This window comes from Corythoichthys intestinalis, chromosome 9 (genome assembly GCF_030265065.1).
Source record: "Corythoichthys intestinalis isolate RoL2023-P3 chromosome 9, ASM3026506v1, whole genome shotgun sequence".
NCBI classification, from domain to species: domain Eukaryota; kingdom Metazoa; phylum Chordata; class Actinopteri; order Syngnathiformes; family Syngnathidae; genus Corythoichthys; species Corythoichthys intestinalis.
The window spans coordinates 57451040-57461060 of NC_080403.1; positions in this window are offsets into that span (position 1 = coordinate 57451040).

Consider the following 10021-nt stretch of genomic DNA (forward strand, 5'->3'; position numbering starts at 1 on the left):
GTGTTCATTGGAGGACATTGTTGCTCGTTTAATGTTCACAAAAAAGCAATTGGACACACCCAAAGAAGTTTTGGCAAAATATTTTGTACACGGATGAAACCAAAGTTGAATTGTTTAGGAGTAACACACAATGGCATGTGTGGAGGAAAAATGGAACAACATCAACACCTCATCCCCACCGTGAAGCGTTGTGGAGGGAGCATCATGATTTGGGGTTGTTTTGCTTCCTCGGGGCCTGGACAACTTGCAATCATAATGGAAGAATGAATCCAAAAGTTTCTCAAGATGTTTTGCAGGAAAACCTGAGACCGTCTGTAGGACAGTTGAAGCCAAAAAGAGGATGGATGCTGCAACAAGACACTGATCCAAATCAACTTCAGAATGGTTTCAGAAGAACAAATACACAGACTGGAGTGGCCAAGTCAAAGTCCAGACTTGAACCCCGTTGAGATGCTGTGGCATGACCTAAAGACAGCGATTTATGCCAGACATCCCAGGAATCTGACTGAACTACAGCAGTTTTGCAGAGAAGAATGGGCCAAGATTAGTCCTCATCCATGCGCCAGACTGATTTGCAGCCACAGGTAGCGCCTTGTTGAAGTTACTGCTGACAAAGGGGATGGGAGTGGGGGGCACAAAATATTAAATGTGAAGATTAACTTACGTATTTTCCCCCAATCTGTCATTGTTTGCATACTATCCTCATTAAAATATGAAAACCTATTAATCTGACCTTCTAGCCAGACCGCTGGATCCGCATCAGCTGAACCCGGACCGGCGTCAGCTGAACCCGGACTGGCGGGGACCCAGCAATCCGGCCAGAAGAGCAAACTCCATGCGTTCACCTTAGTCTTAACCCTTTGTACTGACTCCATTTTGAAAGGTTTTAAGAAGGCTCACCCAAACAAGTTGACAATTGATTCAGGTCGACAGTGATCAAAACGGCAAGGCAAAACAGACTCTGGCGAAGAGGCAAACTGGTTCCAAGGTCACCGTATCAGAAGTCAACATACGGTTTCCGAGAATAATGACAACGATTAGTTAAACATTCACTATTTTGAAAGCTCTCGCACGGTGGGCCGTTGGCAGGAAGAAGGGTCTGTTTGGGATTATTGTCTGTTTGTGGATTGGACAGGACGATTCAGGAGTTACCGTTCTCTGGACAACGAGGGTTGTGGATTTTGCCACCTCAGTGTCAAAAGGGCTCTTGGAGTCTTGTCAGTCGTGTTATCAGTTGGATATCGGGCGTCCTCCAGTGCTCCTTGTGTTGGGACAGAACGTCCCGCCATTTGTTGTGGACTGTCCGGGAGCACTGATTGCGAGAGTTGGTGCGTCGATCTTGCTCATGACGCACATGTTGGGCTTCCATGATAAGAGGGCGTTGTGTATCTTTTATGCCCTATATTCTGCTTGTTTTCCTTAACTATGGCATAAATGCTATTTATTTTATATTGGGTGTGTAAGAGTAATACAAACAGTCAAACAGTAAACACGAGAAACGATACTATTCCCTGATTAATTATATTAAGTGTGTTAGAGTAATGCAAACAGTTAGCCTATGAGAAGAGGTACTATCTCCTTCAGGGGGTACTGCCTCCCCTCAATCTCCGCCTATGGCTATATTGCTAAAATCATGTGGCAGTGCATTTGCGATGCTCCATACCAGAAACCGCCACTGTCCTCAGTGAAGAATGACTAATATTACTATCTTACTTGTATTTCTGTGGAATGTGACCATCTCTGAGCATCTGTATGTCTGCATTCTACTGCCTCCAGGTGGCCCAGGCACAAAAGGTCTGAAGGAGCAGAACAATGTCCATTAAATTGAAGCAAAAAAAAAAAAAAAAAAAACACTATATTAACTATTGCTACCTTTCCTCTTGTACTTTTACCTTCCCATTTTTTATACAACTTTTCATTTGTCTAGTGTTGTAATAACTCTCGTCTATTCTTGTCCAGTCCACGAAGGTGCCACTTCATCCACCTTTAATCGTCACTCTCTCCGTTTTGTTATCTTACTCTCCACTTACATGTATGAGATTTCCTGTCTATGCTCACATGACAGGCACGCAGATCAGCAATCATCTTCAGGCTAACCTGGAGGTAGGGGTTAGTGAAGCGGAGGGCTCGGGGTTGATGGGGACAACTAATTCTCTGCCTGTCCTCCCCCCTGCTCAGCTGTTCCAAAATGTGCTGCTTCTTGTCACCGAGGAGAAGTGGAACAGTGTTGCCAGTAATAGGGCAATCCCTGGTAACACTATAGCTGTTATACAGTGGTGCCTTGAGATAAGAGTGACCTGAATTACAAGAGTTTGATGTATGTGCAGTCGATCACCCCGTGTTTTGTGTTTCCTTTAACCTTCAAGATAAGAGCGTAATAGTATTTGTATTTCTCCTGTATCGTAACTGTACGGGCACGAATCCATTTCGAATGGGAGGGGCCAAAATGGATTTGGACGTCTTGCCCCGTTAATGGCAGCCAGTTAAATTCTTTGGCGAAAAGTAAACTAGCTGTCAAGTTCAAAAATAGACCCTTAGGTAGACATTTGTAAAATTACCCAAAAATAAGGAGAGAAGACACTCAGTTTTCTTGGCCAAGGAGGGACTAGACAGTGAAATGCTGGATTATGCTGTATAGTCACCAAAATTGATCTAAAAAAAAACTCCTTGCTCTTTCTTTTATTATAGGGTATGACAACACCTGGGGAAATGCTAATATTCCATCATTTATCCATCAACGCATGCCTTTTGAATTCATATCATGCCACTTCGTGAAATGACACACATCGCAACACCAAGAAAATGATAGAAATTAGGTCGATTGTCAAGCTAAAAGGACCCGCCCCCGAAATGCTGGAAATCTAGCATATTGTGTGCGTGACGTCACTATAGGGAAACAACCGGCTCAGTGCTTAGAACTGAATGGCGGCGATGATGGCGGACAATTTGTTTCTAATTGCAGCGACGAATCCGACGTAACGAACATTCTCCTAATGGTGACGAGGAGAGTTATGAACCTTTCTTTGGTGTTTTGGGTTATCAATTTGAGCCCAAACGAAAGCCAATGCAGGCTAATGAAAGGATCATTGAGGGGAGCAATCACACTGATGAAACACCGGCGGCAACAGAATCACCGAATGGTTTGTTTTGCATTTCTTTTTGTGAAGCTGATACACCGTGACCGCAAAATAAAGTAATGTATAAAATAATTATCATTTAATATGCAATCATCAGTTTCGCTCTGCCAACCGACACAAATATGAATGGGATTAGAGCAGGGGTCCCCAACCTTTTTTGCACCACGGACCGGTGTGATTTGGGTCTTTTTTTCACGGACCGGTGTCCTGTCAAATTTTGCACCCTTATAAAATTTTGGTCCCAAAGCTTTTGTGGTGGTGAAAAAAAGCCCTCTTTTATATTCAGTTGGACTTTCAATGTTATCCAGTGGTGCTAAAAAACTATTTACATCACAAACATACATGTGCAACACGGAAATGGCATAAATTAACGCTTAACGACACGGCGAAGTCGTTAAGTGAGAGGGCTACGTACAGTTGTTGTGTGCGCCAAACATGGCAAACGTAAGTTAATATTCCTTTCTCTAAAGAAAGTTTGTAGTGTGTACTTAGGAATCGCTGCATTCGCGGTCCTTTTTAACGTTACGCGCATGCCAACTTTGTCAGAACACCGGCAATGTGCGGCAGAAAAATACAGCAAATATAAAATAGCATTTGTTTTTAGCCCCGTCGTGTTAAGTGCAGGGAAAAAATCAGTGGGAGGGCTGAGTTTGTTTCGTTGAGACGAGATGGTCCCGAGATGGGAGAGTGAGAGAAGCTAGCATCACAAATACACGATGTTGGAAATTGTAGCAGTTTTCAGCTCGCTCCTAGCGATGTCGGGATATTCCGAAATGACTTTAATCCAGAACTTTGGTAGAGTTGTTGTCTCAAATGTACGTTTAAGTCGCCGTGATTTGCGATCTCTACAAGCTGATATTCCTGTTGCACAGACATGCTCGAATCACTCGATTTATTCACATACGGGTCACGAATTCACTCCTTCGCAGTTCGTGGGTCTTTAGTGATTGGGAAGTAGCATAAATGTTTTCTTTGAGGTTGTAGGCACATCTTCTGGCTCGTCAGGTTCCCTTTTCCCCGTAAAATTGCAAAATTAGCCCTCTTAGCACTGACGAACTTTACTCATTGTCTGCGTAGTCCAGCTCTTTTTCTCGACTTCGGGAACTCATGGGTACTACATTGCGACAAATGGCTATTTGTAAACCACATAGCATGACAGGTTTGAACCATTTTAGCGATTTATTGATAAAACACGAACGCAACTCTCTCGTCGATAAACAACGATGGCACCCGCCTCGACCTTTTGTTTCCTTGTTATGACGTCTCCGCCCCATTCGGCTGTTTCCAGAACACTTTCGGAAATGTTCGTCATTTTCGATCTATTTTCAATAATTTCTCATTAATGTGATTGATTTTTTTGTTAACTTTATCAATATTTGTTATCTTGGCACATAACGGTTCTATTGATGTCTCACACCCCCTTTGCGTTTTCATACCCTTTAAGGGTTTGTCCACAGAAAGGTGCCGCCCTAAAGGGAGGGGGAAAGCAAGCTGGAGACACCCATGTGATTTTGGTTGGCTATGTGTGAGCATGTAGGTGGAACTAACTAAATACACGTGTGTAAGCAAGGGCAGTTAGGTAAAGTGGTCAGAATGACCCAGACACTTCAGTTATGCAACGCTGCGGCCATGGAAGATGTCCTCGAATGGAAGATTGTCCTCGAAAGTCTAGACAAAAGTCCAGACGTAAGATGCTGAAGATGTCCTAGAAGGTATGGTTACGCAATGTTGCGGCCATGAAGCAAGGCAGTTGTCACCCCGACCCTCTTTAACACTTTGTAACACTTAAACATTATACTACAGCCTAGTATAGCAAGCAATAATCATTTACTGGTTATATCAAATAAGAAAAAATATGGCAATATGTACAGTGCCTTGCAAAAGTATTCGGCCCCCTTGAACCTTGCAACCTTTCGCCACATTTCAGGCTTCAAACATAAAGATATGAAATGTAATTTTTTTGTCAAGAATCAACAACAAGTGGGACACAATCGTGAAGTGGAACAACATTTATTGGATAATTTCAACTTTTTTAACAAATAAAAAACTGAAAAGTGGGGCGTGCAATATTATTCGGCCCCCTTGCGTTAATACTTTGTAGCGCCACCTTTTGCTCCAATTACAGCTGCAAGTCGCTTGGGGTATGTTTCTATCAGTTTTGCACATCGAGAGACTGACATTCTTGCCCATTCTTCCTTGCAAAACAGCTCGAGCTCAGTGAGGTTGGATGGAGAGTGTTTGTGAACAGCAGTCTTCAGCTCTTTCCAGAGATTCTCGATTGGATTCAGGTCTGGACTTTGACTTGGCCATTCTAACACCTGGATACGTTTATTTTTGAACCATTCCATTGTAGATTTGGCTTTATGTTTTGGATCATTGTCCTGTTGGAAGATAAATCTCCGTCCCAGTCTCAGGTCTTGTGCAGATACCAACAGGTTTTCTTCCAGAATGTTCCTGTATTTGGCTGCATCCATTTTCCCGTCAATTTTAGCCATCTTCCCTGTCCCTGCTGAAGAAAAGCAGGCCCAAACCATGATGCTGCCACCACCATGTTTGACAGTGGGGATGGTGTGTTCAGGGTGATGAGCTGTGTTGCTTTTACGCCAAACATATTGTTTTGCATTGTGGCCAAAAAGTTCAATTTTGGTTTCATCTGACCAGAGCACCTTCTTCCACATGTTTGGTGTGTCTCCCAGGTGGCTTGTGGCAAACTTTAAACGAGACTTTTTATGGACATCTTTGAGAAATGGCTTTCTTCTTGCCACTCTTCCATAAAGGCCTGATTTGTGCAGTGTACGACTGATTGTTGTCCTATGGACTCTCCTACCTCAGCTGTAGATCTCTGCAGTTCATCCAGAGTGATCATGGGCCTCTTGGCTGCATCTCTGATCAGTTTTCTCCTTGTTTGAGAAGAAAGTTTGGAAGGACGGCCGGGTCTTGGTAGATTTGCAGTGGTCTGATGCGCCTTCCATTTCAATATGATGGCTTGCACAGTGCTCCTTGAGATGTTTAAAGCTTGGGAAATCTTTTTGTATCCAAATCCGGCTTTAAACTTCTCCACAACAGTATCTCGGACCTGCCTGGTGTGTTCCTTGGTTTTCATAATGCTCTCTGCACTTTAAACAGAACCCTGAGACTATCACACAGCAGGTGCATTTATACAGAGACTTGATTACACACCGGTGGATTCTATTTATCATCATCGGTCATTTAGGACAACATTGGATCATTCAGAGATCCTCACTGAACTTCTGGAGTGAGTTTGCTGCACTGAAAGTAAAGGGGCCGAATAATATTGCACGCCCCACTTTTCAGTTTTTTATTTGTTAAAAAAGTTTAAATTATCCAATAAATGTTGTTCCACTTCACGATTTTGTCCCACTTGTTGTTGATTCTTGACAAAAAAATTAAATTTCATATCTTTATGTTTGAAGCCTGAAATGTGGTGAAAGGTTGCAAGATTCAAGGGGGCCGAATACTTTTGCAAGGCACTGTATTATGTATGTATTAGGTATATATGAGCACAAGCAAATATTCAATCAACCCTCGATAATTAACTCAACACTAGCCTAGTCTAGCCTAGCCTGAGATCTAAGGCCTTCAGACTGGCAGCCAAAATCTGATTTTTAGCCCATCTAGACTGAAACTGGATGTCTCTTTTGTAGTCTGAACAGTACCACAGCACAGAAACCTGATTTTTGCGAGACTGATTGAAACCACATTTCATATCAGATACGGACAAGATACACTGAGGAAAATAGGTAGAGGTCTGAAATTGCAATCATAGATGTATTTCCACTTATTGAGACATAATCTAAAAAAAAAAATCGGAACTCACACTGTATGATTTTTCAATAATTTATTTGTATTTTACTGGGGTTCATAAGTATTTGCCTATTCATTCCCGGGTAACTTCCTGTTCTGTAACTCAAAATTGACAAGAAGTGACCCATAAAATGCGCCAAAATTAAAAGGAAGTGACTAAAAATCAACAGCAAATGACCTGAAAGGGCCCAAAATGACCTCGTTGACTGGAATGGTGTACCGCACGCAACACGTGACTTTTGCTCAATAATGTTGATGACGTTAGCAACTTTTCTTTTTTACTCTCTTTTACCAACACATACCGAACTTCAGCTCAGTGAGCAAACAAGTAGGAATAACAATCTTTATTTTGATAGTTAGATCCATTTACTGCGTGCAAAGTAAACAGTAAGTAAACACCGCCCCGGCACACTGCTCCGTTTTATTGCTTGTCAAGTGTTGGCTTGGAAATTGCTGAGGAGGGATTTATCCCCGCATAAGGCACAAGTGTGCCGACCCGGCACGCCACACATACACCCACACCCCCACACATACGCATACGTCCCTAGTTGTGCTGACAATGAGCGAGGATGTGAGTGACTGAGACTCCTGGAGGACCAACACTGGCGTCTTTGTACTCTCTCCACCATCAGTGACCATCCATCACAGATTAACCTGACAGGCCGCCGCACGAGAACACCCGCTCGAACTTTGCCTGTCATTTTAGACTTATATTGACCTCTGACGGCAATGATTTTAACAAGCAATACAATCGATTGTTTTGCATCATATTTTTCAATGAATAGCAGAGGTAGAGTAGCCAAAAATTGGACTCAAGTCAGAGTAGTGTTCCTTCTGAATAATATCACTCAAGAACAGTAAAAGTACTCATCTAAAAAATTAACTCAAGCGCAAGTAAATAGAATACTCAAGTCATGAGTAACATTGTGAGTAACTGCTTACAATGTCTGATTTTAAAAAACAAAAAAGGTTATATTTTTCTCCTCTGCCTGATTACTCATTTTCAGAAAAACCATTGCACAACCTGCCATATTATGATAATACCATTTGGGGAATAATTTTCACACACACTAACAGACATGTGCCAGTTACCGGTTTCACGGTTTGCCGTGGTGTGAAAACGTCGCGGTTTCAAAACCACTAAAATTATCCGTCATACCTTAGTACGGTATTCGCTATTTTTCAGGTGCCAAAATGCAGCCGAAGTGGCTTGGTGCGGCAGCGCTCACCCTTCTCGTTTGTTGCCGTGAGTGTCAGTAACACTATTCTGCTAAACAGCCAGCAAACCCAAAAACCAACCCTCGAAACACAAGGCGTACTTTTCTTCAATTATTGAGCTCTCAAATCGTGGTGAAATATACAAATGAATACATTTAAAACGTTATACAATTGTATTTTTCCACATGTGAGTAGGTTCAACAGGATAGCAGTAGCACCATGAAAAAGGTCGCCAAAAACAAAACATTTTCCTTTCAAATTCAATATACAAACTAACTAAAACTTACAAAGACGAATGTTAGCCTAGGCTAAGCTGGGAGAGCAGCTTCGTCGACGTTTTATGTCTCACAGCCGCTGAGTGAGAAACAAGCTTGAATGAAGGGGGGGAGAAAAAAAAGGATCGCGTCAAAGATCGCTAATTGCGAAAGGAGGTCTCACCCCTCACTTTTTGTTTTAGATGAAACCTTGAAACCTCAACAATATTTACATTTTAACTAACTTATAAAACTAACTTATACATTTTTAACTAACTTATTAACTTATGAATTCTTTGTTCTTTTTAACACAAAGGCATGACATCATGTAGAAGAGTTGACACAGTGGCTGAAAATGGCGAAACTTCAGCTCCCCCCCCCCCTCAAAAAAAGTCATACAGTATATATTTTTTAATTTTATTTAGAAGTGTTTTTACTTTTTTATAGCAATTATTTTGTTCTTGCTCTATTATTGAGCAACTTGAGCTCTGGCTGTGGGTATAGTCTAGGTTCTATTTATTTTAATTTTATATAAAATATTTGTTATTTTTTGTTAATTTATTTTCACATTAATTTATTTTCACATTATATTCATGTTCCAATTTGCAAATATGTTCTGAAAAAAAACCTGTTCAATGGAAAAAAGTTTTTTTTTGGTTTTTTTTTTAAACCCCATACATCTCAAAATTTTGGAGCTATAATTGCAATACCGTGATACCGTGATACCGTGAAACCGCGGCGGAAGATAATGGATGGATGGATGGACAATGATCCCTTGTTTTTCGCGGATAATAGGGACGAGAACCCGCTGCGATAAGTGAAAAAACGCAAAGTAGCCCCCCCCCTAAATTTTTAAATATATTTTTTCATGTTCAATGTATTTACCGTGATCCTTCACTATTTTGCACTTAAAACTTCACCTCAGTCCATCGCGGAACATGATGGGACTGACCTGTCCCGAGCTGATTGCGTCATCTCGCTCATCCTTCCCTCCTTCCCTCCCGCTCCCTGCTCTTTGTTGGTCAGGCAGCGAGTGCACTGGAGTTGCTTATCAAGGTAAACGATGATTGACAGACGTTTAATGTTTGAAGTTCCGTTCCCTGGCAAGATCAAAGTGCCGCATGCGTCAATCATAGTTTAACTTGTTACATAGTTGCTGCGGCAGCTCATTGTGTGTAAGTGAGCTGCGTGAGCGGATTTGAGTGGACTCTTAATAAAGCCAAGCATTTTTCCGCTTTATTCTTAGAATAGAAATAATTCAGTGGGACAGTAACACGTTTAAATTTTACATTTGAAGTGCTTAAAAACCATTTATTTAAAAAAAAAAAAATATATATATATATATATATATATATATATACACAAGTTTTTTTGTTAAGTGAGAAAACGTCTAATATGCATATATACACACACACACATATATATATATATACACAATCGTGAAAAAGTTTTAAATTTTCAGTTCTTTATTTAGAACAAAGTGATTTAATAGCAGGTAAACAACAAAAATTAACATTGTTTTACTCATTAAACCAAATTTATCAACAAAAATGCTGAGGAAAAAGTTAGGACACCCTACCCCTTTAG